Source organism: Pimephales promelas, chromosome 17, assembly GCF_988280905.1.
Source record: "Pimephales promelas chromosome 17, fPimPro1.hap1.1, whole genome shotgun sequence".
In the NCBI taxonomy this organism is placed as follows: domain Eukaryota; kingdom Metazoa; phylum Chordata; class Actinopteri; order Cypriniformes; family Leuciscidae; genus Pimephales; species Pimephales promelas.
In genome coordinates this window covers 32146922-32165449 of record NC_142785.1, presented here as the reverse complement: position 1 = coordinate 32165449, position 18528 = coordinate 32146922, and the positions used below count along the sequence as shown (strand labels likewise).

At 38.7% G+C, this 18528-nt stretch overlaps 1 protein-coding gene and 1 pseudogene across 1 annotated transcript in view; both read left to right on the top strand.

Annotated features, from left to right (window-relative positions):
- The first annotated feature begins 345 nt into the window (after positions 1–345).
- fbxl15 (F-box and leucine rich repeat protein 15) overlaps positions 346–18528 on the top strand; it is an 80121-nt gene continuing 61938 nt past the window's right edge. Inside the window, exons 1-2 of the mRNA XM_039665402.2 lie at positions 346–456; positions 577–678. The gene's annotated coding sequence lies outside the window, so the exon portion shown is untranslated. The remainder of the gene's footprint in view (positions 457–576; positions 679–18528) is intronic.
- LOC148971545 (uncharacterized) lies at positions 12030–12780 on the top strand (annotated as a pseudogene).

Genomic DNA, 18528 nt, shown 5'->3' with positions numbered 1-18528 from the left:
GCTAAATTTGTCATTAAAAGTTATACTGTTGAATATATGTACTATTAACTAGAATTCACACAAAATTATTCATTTATATATACCTGATCTGACTGAATTGAGTGCTTTGTGCTTTCCCCTTTAATTGTTGTGATGTCACAAATCTTCCTGTTCTGGCTCCTCCCTTTCCTTTTAGCATTGTAACCTCATGGTAGGTGTCTTTTGACTCCCTGACCATCTAATTTAATCTTTATTCATTGTAATTATTGCTTTTATATCTGTAATTCCACTCCAATTCACATGTACCAACCTTTGTGATTTTTTTTTGTCATTTTACCCTGTTTTGAGTTATTTTTTGTTGTCTTCCTGCCAAATATGTGGAAATGAGAGCACATGGTGATCAAGTGTACATATTTATTTTATAGATAACAAGGGCAACGCACTCTTAAAGAGGCTGCTTGATTGAGTATAAATCAGGTATGTTTTCTCAGTTGTATTATTTTCTTGTTTAATGTGATTTTTCTTTAGCCAGTTTGTTTCGTGCTCCTCTTTTTCTGCCATTTTGCATTGAAACTGCTTTTGTGTGTGTTATATTAGGGTGGATGAATAAAAGATCCAGGTGAACCACCGCCTGCTGTCCTGTGTCCAAAAACTACGTACATCACGCTTGGTGTCGCGAACAACCAATCACTGTCAAAGGTAACCATTCAAACCAATCAGTTTTCACTATCACAGCAGTGTCTGAGTTGAGCTGAGTTGAAGTGAGGTGTTGCCAGTGCCGATCCTGACCTCCCTGGGGCCCTAAGCAAAATTCTGCTAAGGGGCCCTCTACCTGACCCGTCACGCTGTGACGTGAGCTCATTGATATCAAGAATTAACTTTTGTACAAGTGAACATGTAATTCCTGATATCAAAAATAGACATTGGTAGATAAAAATGTAACTAAGGGGCCTTACTAGTAAAAAATAATCAAGAATTCACATTGAAAATAGTAAAAAAAAAATGATATTCTTAATATCAAAAATACATAAACTGTGAATGAATAAAAGCTAAAATGGCTTGCCATGGCATGTTAGTTTTTTTTTTTTTTATTATGCATGTTGAAGCAATTCTTGATTTATGGTTATTATTTACTGAGGGATGTGCATCCATATTGACCAGTATGTCCAGCTAATCAACATTTTAAATTCAATATAGCCTATATATCAATAGTCAATCAATGACAAATTGTCAGTATTGCTTTCCATCTTGCATAAGTAGTTGCAGTTGTTTAGAATGTTTAACTACACATTGACTGAGACTAGATAATCAGTGTCTTGTTTTAAAAGTATGTATGTATAATGTGTACTTTGATGAGAGGAGTGCCATCATTTCCCGCCCATATATTGTATAGTATGTCCACATATATTTCTGCTTGAAAAAATGCGCGTTTCATTTCGTGCACGCGCATATGAACACACATGATAGCCTAACACACGCGACGCGGTTATCTTTTCCGAGCTGCAGTAAACAAACACCGTTGCGCAACTTGCACTTTGTTGTTTATCAAAAACAAACGTAATAAATAATTGTATTTTACTCTCACTTTTGTCAGTCAGGCACAAAGAGAAGTGACGCAAGAGATGCACTGCCTGTCTGCCCAGCTAGGTCAGCAAGACCGAAAAAACACAATAGAAATGCACATAAATTTAACTTTACTTTGCTGACTGACATCAAACTTGGAGAGGAGAGAACACAAGTTTACCTAAATGTTGTTCCCGCAATTCACTCTCATGTTTTTTCTTCTTTCTCTTATCGTGTCCAGAGGGATAGTTTCGCTTCATTTTGTCAACATTAATTGACGTGCTATGACACGAGGAGGGGGAGGCGGGGCCTTGAGTAATTTGCGGGGCCCTACGCAGCTTGCGTAGTGAGCGTATAGGGCGGATCGGCTCTGGGTGTTGCCAAGTATGTTGTCCCATACCTGGAATTTGTGCTCTGCATTTGTGCCCATCCAAGTGCACACACACAGCAGTGAGTGTGTCTTATGCCTGGTTCATATTACACGATTTTAGCCTGATTTTGGCATGATCCGTTTCGGGGGGATTCGTAAACGACAACGGGCGTCGGTAAGCAAGATTCGATCGTATCTATATGTTAATTTTGATGTATACATAAATGTCTGTATTAAGATTGTTCTTAATAATAATAAAAATAAAAAAAAACAACGGCAAAAAAAAAAAAAAAAGATTCGATCGTATCATCTCGTATACTGTGTCAGTGGGCGACAACCTACGTTGCGTCTGCGATGCATCACGACAAAAAGACTAGCATGTTTAGTTTTTTTAACGGTCGTCCACGACGGTTCCGTCACATGTGGAGGTTGACCAATAGGAGCACAGAAGCTTTTCCGTACACAACTTTCAAAAATGGCGAAACGAAAGAGAGACGATGGTGCTAAAAGTAATTAATAATAATAATAATAATAATTCATCACATTTATATAGCGCCTTTCTGGACACTCAAAGCGCTTCACATAGAGGGGGGAATCTCCTCAACCACCACCAGTGTGCAGCATCCACCTGGATGATGCGACGGCTGCCATAGTGTGCCAGAACGCTCACCACACACCAGCGTGTCCATTGTCGGGTTTTCTTTCTTTTTTACTTTTTTCTGAACACTCACCGCTTCATTCATAGTTTGTTTACGTTCGTTTGGCTACTAGTTTCGCCTTCTCGATGACATCACGCGCGCCTTTAAAGACTGGTCAGGAAACAAAGTGTAGTCTGACATGTGTCTTGTCCACGACACAAGATTTTAGGAGTCAAAATCGCGTAACCGGACACAGCGACGATCGTAACAGACAAAAAAAATTGTGTAATCTGAACCAGGCGTTAGGTGTCTTGCTCAAGGGCACCTCATTCGTGGGTAATGAGAGTGGAAGAGAGCGCTGTTCATTCTCTCCACCCACGTATATTTCGTCAGAGTCTCTAACCAATAGGCCACAACTGCCCCCTGTAACAACACAGTTGAATAACATAGAAAAGTTTATACCAAATATCAGTGATATGCAAATTATTGACTAATCTCAAAACAAGTGAGATTGAACGTCAGGATTATATGAGATTCATTTTTACATTGGTGATGAAATTCATGGATGAAATGGGGCTATCTGTTGTTCATGTGTTAATGTTTATAAGGGCCATAAGTATATCATCAGTCTGTATGATTTGTAGAGCCCCAACCGATAAAGGATTTTGAAGGCCGATACCAATATTTTTGGTTTTTAAAATCCGATATGCCGATTTTTTTTTTTTTTATTAAATATTGTTGGATTTCACACACGTGTAAAAGAAAAGCTAACTTTTCTGCACAAGATATGTTTGATACTTTTTCTCTGTTTCTAAATGTTCACTCCTCGCAAGTATAACTTACATTTTACAATGCAGGGACTGTAACTAGAGATATGCGAGTTATAAATACAGTAATCATTACTTTATTTTGGCAGAAAAAGTTCATTGTGGTTTCCAAGCTCATTAATGTTAACGTTAGCGGTCTTCCACTGATGATAGTGGCATTAGCTAGCTTTGTGGTTAGCTAGTCTATGATGAGCCATAATTTAGCAATAGATAACATCATACTGCCAATTGTAAAACAAACATTTTCAATATAACAGGCCTAGGAGAGATGATTGAAGCGTGTTTCGTCCGTTTTTATTTTTTAAATATTCATTTATCGGCCATTATAACTGCCGATACCGATATTTTGGAAAATGCCAGGTGTTTTATTGGTGGTAGGAGAGATTATAGTGCATCATTAATTAGCCTATACATATCAGTGGGTATCATTTGTGTGTGTGAGCATAATAATCAAATATAGGCTATAAAAACATGTTGCAATTGTTTTCAAATGGCCTCCACAGAAAAATCTGCTTGTTCTTTACATAAAATCAATGGCCAGTTGACATAGTATAATAAAGCATAGTTTTAATCTGCCAAAGCCACATGATAGTTAAGCGAAGAAGAGACTAAAATTAAAATTATTATTCACGGATAATGTAGCTAATATATACAGTAGGCCTAGACTGTGTTATGTTATTTTTTATTCAATCGTTTAATTTTTGCAAATGAAAACGAGACTGTGAGGGATGCAATGTTCATTTTTTAGGTATTTTTATCCTTGGGAATTGTTTTGAAAAGACATTTTCAATGTTGTGCCAGACTTAACGATCAACAGCAAAGTTAAAACTTTATAACCAATTGAACACTGTAGAAAGATTTCCTCACAGTACACGGAATAAATGAACGGTTTCATTCATACTCAGTGTTGGTGTGCACAGTATAAGACTATCCTTTTTTATAATCACTCTGCAATTATAAAGCAACCGCTAATGAGTTGTCCAAACATTACAAATGAAGTGAACTCTCATGCATGGAGGAAATAAACCTCGAGAGCCAGTGTGAGTAACTGCTCAACTGACCGCGTCTCCGCATCATGAGTCACTTCTGTAGTGAACTGATCAAAAACTCGTCCACCGCCATCCATCTCCATGATCTCTCCAAGCATTCTAAGCACATATTGTTGATATGTCATAATCAATATAGAGTTGTCCTTGTTGTGTGTGTGTGTGTGACCTTGTGTTTGGACCTGTACTGTTCTGTATCGTGTGGCCTTGAGCTCATGAACACATGCTCAATCACCTCAGAAACCCTTCAAGTGACCCACTACAGCGGCGACACCTTTTCTATCGTCTCTTTCTGTACGAGACGCCTTAGAGAGTGATGGCTTGACAGGAAAATGGAGGAATTTATCTTCCTTTGTTAGCTTTGCTTCAGGGGCTTAAGGTCTTGGAAGAAGAACTTGATATGACCAAACTGATAAAAGTAAAGAAAGATAAATGAATTGATAGAGCGTTCCCGACCTTTGTCGTTAATAATATTATAACTGTTATGAATGTATGTGATAATGTATGTCATATTTAAGAAGTTTCTGAAAAGCTAGAAGCATGATTATCAAGTTTTATAATACATATTACAATAATAATCTATTATCATGTTTATTGTAATATGCAAAACATCCCTGTCTGTTTTTTTTTCTCTGTATTTATAATTAACAAATACACTGTAAAAAAAAATATTGTTGGTTTAACTTAAAAATGTAAGTAACCTGGTTGCCTTAAAATTTTAAGTTCATTGAACTGGAAAAAGTGAGTTAATACAATGAAGGAGATTAATTTAACCATCATAAACTCAAAATTATATGTTATCTGAACTAAATAAATTATTTAAGTTGATTTGACAAAAGAAAAAATGTTGTGATTACTGCACTGTAAAAATTTTTTTGTTGGTTTAACTTAAAAAAGTAAGTAACCTGGGTTGCCTTAATTTTAAGTTGATTGCACTGGAAAAAGTGAGTTAATACAATGAAGGAGATTAATTTAACCATCAGAAACTCAAAATAATAAGTTATCTCAACTAAATAAATTATTATAAAGTTGATTTGACAAAAGAAAATATGTTGTGATAACAAATCTTGAAAATATTTTTTACAGTGTATACATTACTGTGCAAAAGTCTAAGGCACGTTAAAATGGTTTTAAAGGGTTAGTTCATCCAAAAATGAAAATTCTGTCAGTATTTACTCACCCTCAAGTTGTTCCAAAAACCTCTATGTGTTTATTTGTTCCTCTATGTGTTTATTCATTCCCCATTGACTACCATAGTATGTATTTTATCCTACTAATGGTAGTCAATGGGGAATGAGATCTGTTTGATTAAAACATTCTTCCAAATATCTTCTTTTGTGTTCAGCAGAACAAATAAACACATAGAGGTTTGGAACAACATGAGGGTGAGTAAATACTGACAGAATTTTCATTTTTGGGTGAACTAACCCTTTAAGCCGTGGTCACTCTTAATTACACCACTCACATGGCTGTGCACTCGTAATGACACATCAAGGATGTTAAGAGGCTAAAAGCAGGTTTAGATCTTGCCCCATTGAAGTCAACAGGGTGCGAATTTTAAAAAGAAGATAACACGGTGTAGGCAACACTGATTTTTGTCGTTTATGTCTAACTCTAAATGCACAAAAAAACGAGCTCAATGTTAAAATTGAACGGAGTTCTCCTTCAAATACACAGGGAATAATCAAAAGAAACGGAAACAGGTGCGCAACATAATCAGTAAGGGAGGCAAGACACAAACAAACTGAATTATATACATCGGTCAGTTTTATTTATGAAATGCTACTGTATTGTAGCCACAATTTAAGAATAGCTCACCCAGATATTACAATTGTGACTCAAACCCATATAAATAAAGGAAATAATTTCCAGGCTGATCTTTTCCTTAATGAAAGAAGCTGACCAATAGCTCCTAAAAGTAGCGTATATAGAAGTAAATTCTTTCATGAGAACAATGTTTGTTGATGAACTCTTACCAGCTCAGTTTCAGTTCAGAGACGAAGTAACGGTTTGTAAAGCGTCGTGGTCCGACACAGCTGAGGTGCTCGTTGACTCCTCCACAGTGGTGCTCAGGTTCTCTCGGTCATGTAATTATCTGACAGCTCTTGATAGAAATCAGTGACAGCCGGCAGCGGAGTCTCTCTATAACAGCAGGTATCAGGACTTTAGATTAACTCCGAGGCGTGATCATTTCTCTGTCACTTACCTCTAGACTGAACGCTTGAAATGTCACGCATCAGATCCCCTCAACTGCCCATTACTACAGCGAGGGGAAAGCCCGTCATATCAGGGCCGGAGAAATGGAGTGATCTCTATATTCAAGGCTTCATCACTGCAGCCGCCCGTCGCAATTTTCAGGCAAGAGAGACCGTCATTAGTTTCTGAGAAGTTAAGGTTAATCAGATATAGTGATCTTCAGATTCTCATTCGATTACATTTCGATCTGTTTCTCACACAAAACTATCATAGATTTAAAGAGCACCTATCATGGATTTTTGAAAATGACTGTTCATGTAGTGTGGCATATAGCTCTAAGGGAATGAAAACATCCTGCAAAGATTTATATCTGAAAGTGCACCGTATATAAAGTTATTGTCTTTCAAAAGTGAGAGTCGACTCTGAGTCTATGAAATGAATTGTTTTTGAAACGAGTCATTAGCTGTTACGTCGTGACGTAGATATGTCATTGGCCGCTCCCAAAAACGTCTAGAACACATTCGAATACTTCAGCTGAATCGCATCATGTCGAGAAGACGCTGTGTTCTACATTGCAAAGACAGTTCAGCCACTTGTTTCCACTGTCCAGGGACGAGCATGTGAAGAATCAGTGGTCAGAGTTCATATTTGCAACGAGTAGTATTTGCAATCCATACTTACAGGTTGTGATTCGGAGGAGGTCGAGGTTCGTCCTCCTCCGAATCACAACCTGTAAGTATTATTAATAATGTTTGCTTATCAATAATGTTTGCAGACGAACCTGATCCATATGATCAGGTTCGTCCTCCTCCGAATCACAACCTGTAAGTATTATTAATAATGTTTGCTGTTATGTTTTCTGTAGCATGCACAATATAGTTCTATTGTGTTGTGTGTGTTGTGTACACTCCGCGCAGCTTCTAAGCGGGGTAAAGTTAGTTTTGTTTTTGAAATTATAACCAGACTTTCATTGAAAAATGGCAATTACCTCCTAAACGACTTAGCCAAATATGACTTCGCTCTATATAATAAGCACCCCTCAAAAGCCGTCGCAATGTGAGTTTCGCCTGGAAAAGCTTGCTCTTGACGGAGACGCGAGTAAGGGACCGTGTGGAAAGTGCACTTTTTCTGACACGTTTGTTCAAACACTATATACAATTTTCAACACTTGAACAGCAATAATCAGCAATAATGGGCGTCCCGTTGCCGACAGTCTCTGCCTACGGTTTACCAATAACAACTGACTGGGTCATTTGACCAATCGCCGCAGATTCGCGTCACTCAAAGGAGGTGTTTGGGAAAATGAATCGTCAAACGAATCATTTGGGAGTCGTTGAGCAAATCAGTTAAAAAAAATGCATATTATTAGACAAATAAAGTGTTTTTTATCCTTGCAATGCACGTTACACTGTTTTTGGGAACTCCTAAAACAAAAAATAGGAACATTTCAAATGCTATGATAGGGGCTCTTTAAAACGGCATTATGTGACTTTTGAAATTTTGCTCTCGGGGTCCCCCTACAGTTGGGAAACAGTATTGTCTTCTACTACTGTCGTTAAATCTGCCATGGTTGCACTAGGCCAGGGAATACACACGTGCATTTGTTGACAATAATATTGCTGAACTCGGGCAGACTCCAGTGTTGCGTGTGAATTGTCTTCATCACAGTTACATTGGCATATATTTCACATGCCATATATAGTTTCATGGGCTTTATTTTTCAAATGTCAAAAGATCGCGTAGCTCACGTTTACAAGCCAGCGTCTTTATAGTAACGTTAGCCTATTGGCTACTGATTTACATAATGGATATGCTAATTCAGTTCAATGTTTGTTGGTAGATAATAGCCATATCGTCAATATCATAATATCAAGCTGCCATCGATGAATCTGCAAATTTGAAAAATCGATTTGCATTATAACCTGAGGCAACAGTAAACTGATCATGCGCGTGCTCTGTTTCTGACGCACTTCACATTTGCTAGGCGGGGGAAGATTAATGCACTGGACCGAAACCATGACAACATACAGAGGTAAAAAAAAAAAAAAAACGCTCGTTGGGCTCTCGCGTCGGAATTTGAGGAAGTGACTAATGCCGTAAAGCAATATTACAGAGTGCCAGTAAAAGCGATACAGACACCGTCAGGCTATTAGGGCCCTATGAAATCCGTTTTATTTTTTCCCAAATTCCGTTTTTTCCATTTTAATTTTTGGGAATTAGGTTTTTTTTTACCCTTGACTGTTATTTTAGTTGTAAAAATACTGTAATGCTTTTAAAGTTAATGATTAAAATGTATTAAAAAATACAAATAAATTAGAAATGACCTTAAATTTATTGATGTAATACAGACATTTACTCAGTAGCCTTTTCAGGACAAATACTGCATGATGCAACATAACACTGCACTCTTCAAGTAACAACAAAATATGGTTATGAGCTTTAAACTGTCCAGTAATATAAATTATATTAGTTTATATAAGTTTAAATAATTTCACACTCTGTATCTCACGGAGTTCGCTTCGCTTTTGTCCAGTCCGGCGCCTCATAGACAGGTGCGGTGTGCACGTTGTGTGTGTGTGTGTGTGAGAGAGAGAGAGAGAGAGAGAGAGAGACGGAGGGAGAGCGTGGAAATACAACTGAAAGAATACGCTGCGTGTTTTAAATACTGTTAAAAAACCGAAACGCAGTATGTGGCGGCGAATTAGTCAATGTGTGGGAAACACTGCATAAGTCAAGTGCGAACTGCTCGGTTCGGCACTGATGGCTTATAGCGTCGAGTTTCTTAACTTTTAGCCGACGAAAGCAGAGCCGTGGAGAGCCGCTTCGCCATGCTTTCATTGTTTTGATTTCATCGTTTGAGCTGAAATGACGGGTTGAGGGGTTTGTGTCGCCCAGATTTGCTTCCCCCGGTCTGCATTTTCACTAGACATACGTTCATCTCCCACACAAAAACAGAATTTCAAACCAAATATGGAAAATTCCACAATTCCGCATTAACACTAGATTCCGTGTTAATTGGCCATTTCCGCGATTTCGTTTTCGCGGAAATCATAGGGCCCTAGGCTATGGCAGACCTGTCATTCAACCTATTGTAAGTCGATGTACCATCTCAAGGGTTTTGGAAAAATATATTATAAAGGTTGAAAAAGTTACATAGTGCTTCTTTAAACTTTCCAGAATGCAGAATCCCCTTTTTATTTAAAGGGGCCGCATTGAAACGGGTCGCTCAAAGACGCACATCAGAAAAGGGGTAGAAAAGGGGCCTGTGGAGCTATAATAATGAGGAATTCAGACCCAAGCATTGCAGTTATGCTTTATATAGACCACAACGGTATGATTTATATGTAAAAATGAATGATTTAAAAGCATGAGTAAATAATGACAGATTCTTCAACAATACCCAAGTTTCAGCCACAATGATGCTCATTACCCACCATTAATTCATTCGGAAATAAGTTTTTTTGTAATGCATTACTCTGAAGGAGACACACAGCTCAGTCACTGTACAGGACATGTGTGTTTACAGTGTGTTGACATGCGGGTCAATTGTGTAGAGCAAAGCTCCGCCCCTCATTATGCAGTCAAGGTGAAGATTTAAATATCACTCAAGCGCCAGTCTAAGTGTAAAGGAAAATATGCAAATGAGCGCATATCCATCAAAGAATGTTTCTCTCTTGGCAGAAAGCTATTAATTTTTTTTCATCAGTTGCTGACACTTTAACGTATACATCTCCCTCAGATTGCAAATGATTTTTTTTTTCTTGTACGCGTTCTCTCTCCTTATTGACGTGTTATATTTTCTTTGCGCGTGCATCTTGTTATTGTTCTAAAGTTTCCCTGTCTAGTGTGCATTAGTGCACCCTGATTGAAATTTTACCGACAAACTGAAATATGACTCTGTGTTTAATGGAAAAAATAATTACACGTCAGGTGAAACAAAGCATGACTCATAGTTACCGAGGAAAGTGACTAGAGACACGAGCCAGCAGCGGGGTCAACAAGCACACTCACACACACACACACACAAAATTTACATGCTGTTCTCGCTCATCTGCTGAATATCATTTCATAAACATCTTCAAAGACCTTTGTAAGCTTTTATCCTGTGTTGTACAAAAAAATGTGAAGACAAAGCTGCCATAATGTCCATCTAAAGGTCTTAATGCTGTATATGATGTAAATATTTTGATAATTCAAATTTTAATATCTATCCATATGTAGCTATAACATGCATGTTTGGCAGAACCACACTTTTTCTACCTTCGAATACTGAGATAACGATGCAATCGTTATTATAAAAATCGTTTTTATTTTTTATTTTTATTTTATTTTTTTTCTCTCTCTCTCTTTTGTGTTACATGATTTATGACATGATTTCTAAATGACTGACCGAAGAAATAAATAAATACAAAAAATACAATCGGGATGCAGTCTTGTATCAGTTCATATATATGCAGTTGTGTTTAATGCATCCTAAAGCCGAAGACATTGCAGATGTACAGGTGTGCAGAGATGTGCATGTCTATTTTTAATCATTATGATAACCATCAGGCCTAAAATCTCAGCTGCGCTTCAGTTCTCGCGCTGGCTGCCATTATTCTGAGTCTGTTACTGACTTCACGGCATTGCTTCTAATTAGTCCTGAAACAAGAGACGCTTTAAGTGCCAGATGGCAGTATTATCTGATATTTTCCTAAAACGGCTGCAGCACTTCTTCAATGTTGCTCTTGATATTTTTAATTAAAATGGCTTGTCAGAAAGGCAATCTGAACTAAATGGATGTTATACAAGATACAATTAATAAAATTTCCCTGACGTTCTTATTAATTACTCGGAGTGGGAACACTTGTTATTGACTCAAAGATCAAGTCTGACGGAAAACCTTATCAAACATTCCTGTGTTCGTTTCTGTTTGAGTAGAAAATGAGCACGCTTCTCATGTGCTCTGGTAAAATCTACATGACACACGTTTTTTTTACACCATGTTCTTTGATCTGAGACAGAATCTGCACCTGCGTGTGTGACAAATCTGACACGGAGGTGGTAGTTCAAGGTAGATTTGGCTGAGCAAGCAGGAAATCTGTCACATGATATGGTTTATTAAGCAATATGCTCCGGGTCCGACATCTGTAAAGGTTAAATGGGCCTTAGACTGCCGTACAGGATTAGTGCCTCATAGGCAGAGCCTATCCATCCATCCATCCATTCAATCATCTATCCTTCCATCCGTCTGTCCATTCAATCATCTATTCTTCCATCCGTCCATGCATGCATCCATCCATCCATCCGTCCATCCATCCGTCCGTCCGTCTGTCTGTCCATCCATCTGTCCGCCCGTTCATCCATTCATCCATCCTTCCATCCATCCATCCGTCCATTCATCGGTACATCCATCCGTCCATTCATCCATCCGTCCGTCTGTCTGTCCATCCATCCGTACACCCATCTGTCTGCCCGTTCATCCATTCATCCATCCTTCCGTCCATCCATCCGCATGCTCATCCATCCATCCTTCCGTCCATCCATCCGCATGCCCATCCATCCATCCATCCATCCGACAGTATATCCATCCGTACATCCATCCATCTGTCCGTCTGTCCATCTATCCGTACATCCATCCATCTATTCATCCATCCGTCCGTCCATCTGTCTGTCCGTCCCTCCATCCATCCGTCCGTCCATCTGTCCATCCATTCAATCATCTATCCTTCCATCCGTCCGTCTGTACATCCATCCGTACATCCATCCGTCCATTCATCCATCTGTCTGTCCATCCATCCGTACATCTATCCGTCCGTCCATCCATCCATCCATCCATCCATCCGCCCGTCCATCCGTTCATCCATCCATCCGTCCGTCCATCCGTACAAACATCCATCCGTACGTCCGTCCATCCATCCATCCATCCGTCCATCCATCCATCCGTCCATTCATTCATCCATCCGTCCGTCCGTCTGTCCGTCCATCCATCCATCCATCCGTACATCCATCTGTCCGCCCGTTCATCCATTCATCCATCCTTGCGTCCATCCATCCGCATGCCCATCCATCCATCCATCCATCCGTACATCCATCCATCCGTCCATCCATCTGTCCGTCCATCCAAGTCTGCGATGCAATTATCTGATTTTAAGCAGCTATTTACACCTTTAACACACTGAAGGCAGTGTTGAGTGTGGTAATAGAAGGCTGCCTGGTGTTGGTGTGTGTTACCTGTCTCAGTTGGTTGGTCTTTGGCAGGTGTAGTCATCTTCATTGTCTTTGTCCTTGCTGCGGAGAGCAGAGTCATATATTTACCTCAATTTCTTTTCCTGCGTGACCAGCTAACTCTGTCTCTTTTGGCCCGTTTGACTGATCACTGCTGTCTGTGAATGTCAGGCTTGTCGAGTTTTTACATTTATGAAGATTCTTTAATATGTGATGTGGAAATCACAATTCCAAGGACTCGAGCAACAACTGCAAGACTATGAGCAGCCAATTCGCACTAGCCGTTTCCTCACTTTAATAAAGCAAGATTTAACTTTTTTGGTATTTACACACAAGGTGAAGTTTGTGTGATCCACATATGAATAGGATTGATTAAAACAATTTTTTTTTGTGCATCATGTTTCCAGCCAACTTCAGCTCTGCAATGTGTGTGTGTGATGTATGCATGAGGATTGTGGTGAAAACTGAATTAACCCTCCTGTACTGGGGGTCAGGCTCACAGTGGCCCTGAATGAGTGTTTGTTTGTGTGGGTGGTTTGGTTTATTTAACCTGTTATACTTTTGTTTTATGAGGTTTTCCCCACCGCATCTAAAGTTGCCCTGGATATGATGAGGTATTACCCTCTCAACACCCACCCGACCACAGAGTCAAGGTCAAAACACACTCACTGCACTCTCTCTCTCTCTCTCTCTCTCTCTGTGTGTGTGTGTGTGTGTGTGTGTGTGTGTGTGTGTGTGTGTGTGTGTGTGTGTGTGTGTGTGTGTGTGTGTGTGTGTGTGTGATCCTATGAAACTCCCTTGCTATCTATTTAGGCAGCTAAATTCAAGGCCTCAATCTACAGTAACTAAAATGAAACCTCATAATTGACACATCTTGAATTTTTAACAGCCAAATATGTTGGCATTAGCACTCTGCAAATACTGAAAAGTAATGTTAAAATAGGTGAACTACTTTTTATTAGTCTACTTTACAGTGTTAATTATATTTCTAATTATATTTATTTTGTAATTCACTGCATCCTTCAGAAAATGTGGACTAAACCGCTCAATTCGAATGGATTAGTTTTAATATCTCTTAAAGGAGTAGTTCACTTTAAAAAAAAAAAAAAAAACTTTTGCTGATAATTTACTCACCCCCATGTCATCCAAGATGTCCACGTCTTTCTTTCTTCAGTCGAAAAGAAATTAAGGTTTTTGATAAACATTCCAGGATTTTCTCCATATAATGGACTTCAATGGGGTCCAAACGGCTCAAGGTCCAAATGAGAGTTTCAGTGCAGCTTCGAACTCGTTCATCAAAATGAACGAATCTTTTTTCGAGTCATTTGGTTCATTCAACGAACGAAATGGCTCGGAAAAAGATTAATTTTCAAGTAGTCACGAAACATCAGGAGAGTCACGAAACGTTTGTGAAAAACGTTTTTTTTTTTAAATGAGCGATCGTTTCGCTAGATAAGACCCTTATTCATCATCTGGTGTCGTTTAAAGCCCTTTGAAGCTGCACTGAAACTCTCATTTGGACCTTGAACCGTTTGGTTCCCATTGAAAATCCTGGAATGTTTTCATCAAAAACCTTCATTTCTTTTCGACTGGAGAAAGAAAGACGTGGACATCTTGGATGACATGGGGGCGAGTAAATTATCAGCAAAAGTTTTTATAAAAGTGAACTACTCATTTAATGACTTTTTTCGAAGCGTCACAGTTCAGTTGCGTAGCTGTCAATAGAGGAACAGAAAGCTCTCGACATGACGACGAGGAACTAAAGGAAACGTCTGTAAACATTTATATTTCTGGAGTTGTATTCCTACAGTGTGTGTTTTGGTAGGTCCTGTGTTTCCCTTCATCTTCACCGCAGCCACTAATGTGTTTTCTCTCATCATTAGCTTTTTGCACATGCAGCAGGAGCGCGCTGGCCACGCTCAGTTAATGTAAACATTTCCACTTGTGTGGTCAGCTGCAGGGGCTCCAGCGGTGTCTGAATGATGGAACACCACAGTTTCTGTGCTCTCGTGCGCGGCGCATCAGACAACACCTCACACACCTGTTTCATAATGAGACGTCTTTCAGACACGGATAGACTGGCATCTCTGGCGCGTCTTAAGAATAACATCGCTGGGAAAATCAGTCAGCGTCTCTTCACCTGAACGCTCAGTGAAGGAAAGTGTGTGCCAAAATTTAAGCGGCGAGAGTTTGCAATCGCTGTCGCACACCTCAGATCTGCGGCACGCTACGCTGCCCAAGAGTGTGTATTTCTGGAGATGATTGAATCAATACCATTTCGACACAACTTGTTGGAACATGCCTCTTTATTTCACGCAATTCCTTCCGTTTGGTCAGGGAACATTTATCACGCTGTCAGCTAATAGAGATTGTTCTGTAGTCGGTGCGTGATAGAAGACCACAGTTATGATACATGTTGATCGTTTGGGAAGATATTGACACGGGGTCAAAGAGCGAGACTGCACTTCTTGTAACCTCGCCGTTTCATGGACACACAGAACGATAGCACGGCTTATATCTTAATTTATGTTTTCTCACTGTGAATTAGTGCTGTGGTTTTAATTTTGCATGCGTTTTTCAAATACCACAGCTGAAACAATCCAACAAACAAACTGTATCTATTCATTAGCCACAAATCTAATATTCATATTAGTGCTGTCAAACGATTAAAATATTTAATCGCGATTAATCGCATTAATGTCATAGTTTACTCGCGATTAATCGCACATTTTTATCTATTCTAAATGTCTCTTGATTTCTTTTTGTTGCCTTATTTTTTTCTCATTTTAATGATCTTATCAATATGGAAAAGTGGAAAAATTATTATTGAAAATAACATTGGAATAGTGTTCAATTTCACACTAACATATATAAATGATCTCTCACACAATGTAATACTGTCTATCAATAAAAGGGTGAAAGAAATACTGGTGAGGCCCTAATATTGGCGAGGGGGCGGAGAATTCGCATCATCTGTGTCATCATCAAGTGGTGTTTCAGACTGGACGTGCTGCGATGATGATCGCTCAGTTCACAACGACAAAACACAGATCACTTGGTCTTGTCAATGGGACAATATGGCAACTTTTTAAAAGTAAACTTTCCATTCAGAATCTTAGGGCATCCATATCGACCTCTCGCGCTCGTCATCCACTCAAAACGTAACGTTACTATTTGGCCGGCTCGCAAGCCGAAATGAGTCTGTGTGCGGCACAAAACGTCCTCGTGCTGCGTTCTGAAATGCATTCATTTCAATGGCTTGTGCCGCGCGAGGACGTTTTGTTGCTTCTTCGACCAAAGCGCAAGCGGATCTAGACCGGAAACAAAACAATAGGCACGCCGCAAACACACGTTTCGGCTTGTGAGCCGGCTTTGAGTGGATAAGGAGCGCGAGACGCCGAAATGGATCAGGACGCATGTGGTGTCCTGTTGCAAAAGCATGTGAAAAAACTCCCAAGTTTGCTAGGACAAAAAGACCGTTAATCGCGCGATAAAAAAATTAACGCCGTTAAAATGGGTTTGCGTTAACGCCATTAATAACGCGTTAAACTGACAGCCCTAATATATCAGTATAGAGGTGGATTGTGACTTAAACATTTTTAAAAGTCACTGAATTATGGCAGCGTCTGTGCCAATGGTCAGCGTTTTTCTTGGTTTCTCTGTCAATGTTTTTTTTTTTTATAGACCCTTTTACTGTTTGTACACAATGATGATGTGGCTACGTATGCACGTGCGTATTGACAACGTAATTACGGCAAGAATCAGCAGTGTGTCAAGTAGAGCCAGACCGATATATCAGCCGGCCGATATTAGACATTTTCCAAACTATCGGTATCGGCAGTTATAATGGCCGATAAATGAATATTTCAAAAATAAAATAAAAACGGACGAAACGCACTTCAATCATCTCTTCTTGGCCTGTTATTTTGAAATTTTGAAAATGTATGTTTTACAATTTGCAGTATGACGTTATTGATAAATTATGGCTCATCATAGAATAGCTAACCTGACATTGTAATTATAAGGTAGCTTATAAGGCAATGTAGGGACTAATTATTAATTTATTTATCAGAACTTTAATATATTTTGATGTTCCTCTGAGTCTGTTCTGTTGTGACAATAAAAGAAACAAGTTTCTTTTTAAAATGCTTTATCATATTATTTCAGTTAAAACTCGTAAATAACTATGTTAGGGAAATCTGTTAATGTTTTGTTGTGCGTTTCTGAAAAAAAAAAAAAAAAAAAAACATCGGCCGATATATCGGATTTTAAAACCAAAAAATATTTGTATCGGTATTGGCCTTCAAAATCCTTTATCGGTCGGGCTCTAGTGTCAAGCTACGCGAGCGGATTAAGCAACACAGGCAGAGAAAGTTATTTCAAAAAGTGAACTTTATTAAATGTTATCCGGCTACCAGATCCGTGTACTATAGTGGAGTGGATAGAAGATGTTTGCAGATGGCCAAATATACAGTAGCGAAAAAAATATGTGTATTTAGTTGAGAAACCGAGCGTGTTCAAATTACGAACATATAAATCAGTGGATGCTTATGAGTACGTTGTCTGTGGTCATGTACAGAACGGCAAATACCATGACATAGACTCAGACTTTTGTGTGTTGAAATCTGACAAGGACACCGTTGAATGACTATGAGGCTTATAATCACGCACTTTTGTTTTAAGTTTTATTTTTTAATGCTATAGTACTTTAATGGTGACTATGTAATTGCATACATTGCAATTAAACTACTAATAACAATTACAAATGAAGTTGAAAAGCACTGTGAATGTAGACGCGAGCATTTTTTTATTATGTCCTCGCTCCAATCCGCACGTTTAATCGCCGCCTGTTCTTCTGAAACGGCCGCGATCCTGTCGGAATCCTATAAAACCTTGGTGGAATATCGATTAGTGCAACCGTAAACGCAACAACCAGACATTTTGATGCTGGGAAACCACTTTGATAAACTTTCAGAGTTGCTAACACGATAGAGCCAGTGGGAAACAACACCACTTCCGTTGCCAAAATGCGCGCGCAACTATTTGATCACGTGGGCTGTAAAAGGGTCTATTGAACGCCATGACTTTGATCTGCTGGTGGTCGGAAATATGGCGGATGATCGTAATCTAAATAAAAACACCAAAATAAAAGTTAAAATTATGGGAGGAATATATTACGCATATTAGTGTAGAATGTACTTCTCAAAGTAAAAAAAAAAAAAAATTGTATTACAATTTATATATATATACATATATTAAAATTGTCCATGTTTTAATTTAAACATTAAAACTCTGTTGTGCAGCAGTTTTAAAAAGTGATTACCACTATTTTCGATAATAAACTTGTTTATGACATCACAATGTTTGCGTGGCACACCGTGAAACCGGCAGAATTGCAAAAATACCTTGATAGCCTACAGATTTTTGGTCACACCACCCATCACTTTCATGAATTCCTTCAAAGGGGATTACCATTGCTTTTTATTTACAATAAAATATAGTACATGCATATTATAGCAATAAGCTAATGTAGTGACAGAGACTGGAAAAGTGACCAAAACAAAGACAGCAGAGCAGGTGTAGGAGAGCTGCTTGAGATAATATATTCCTCCCATAGTTTTTAACTTTTATTTTGGTGTTTTTACTTAGATTGTTACGAACATTCACCATATCTACTGTACGACCACCAGCAGGGAAAAATA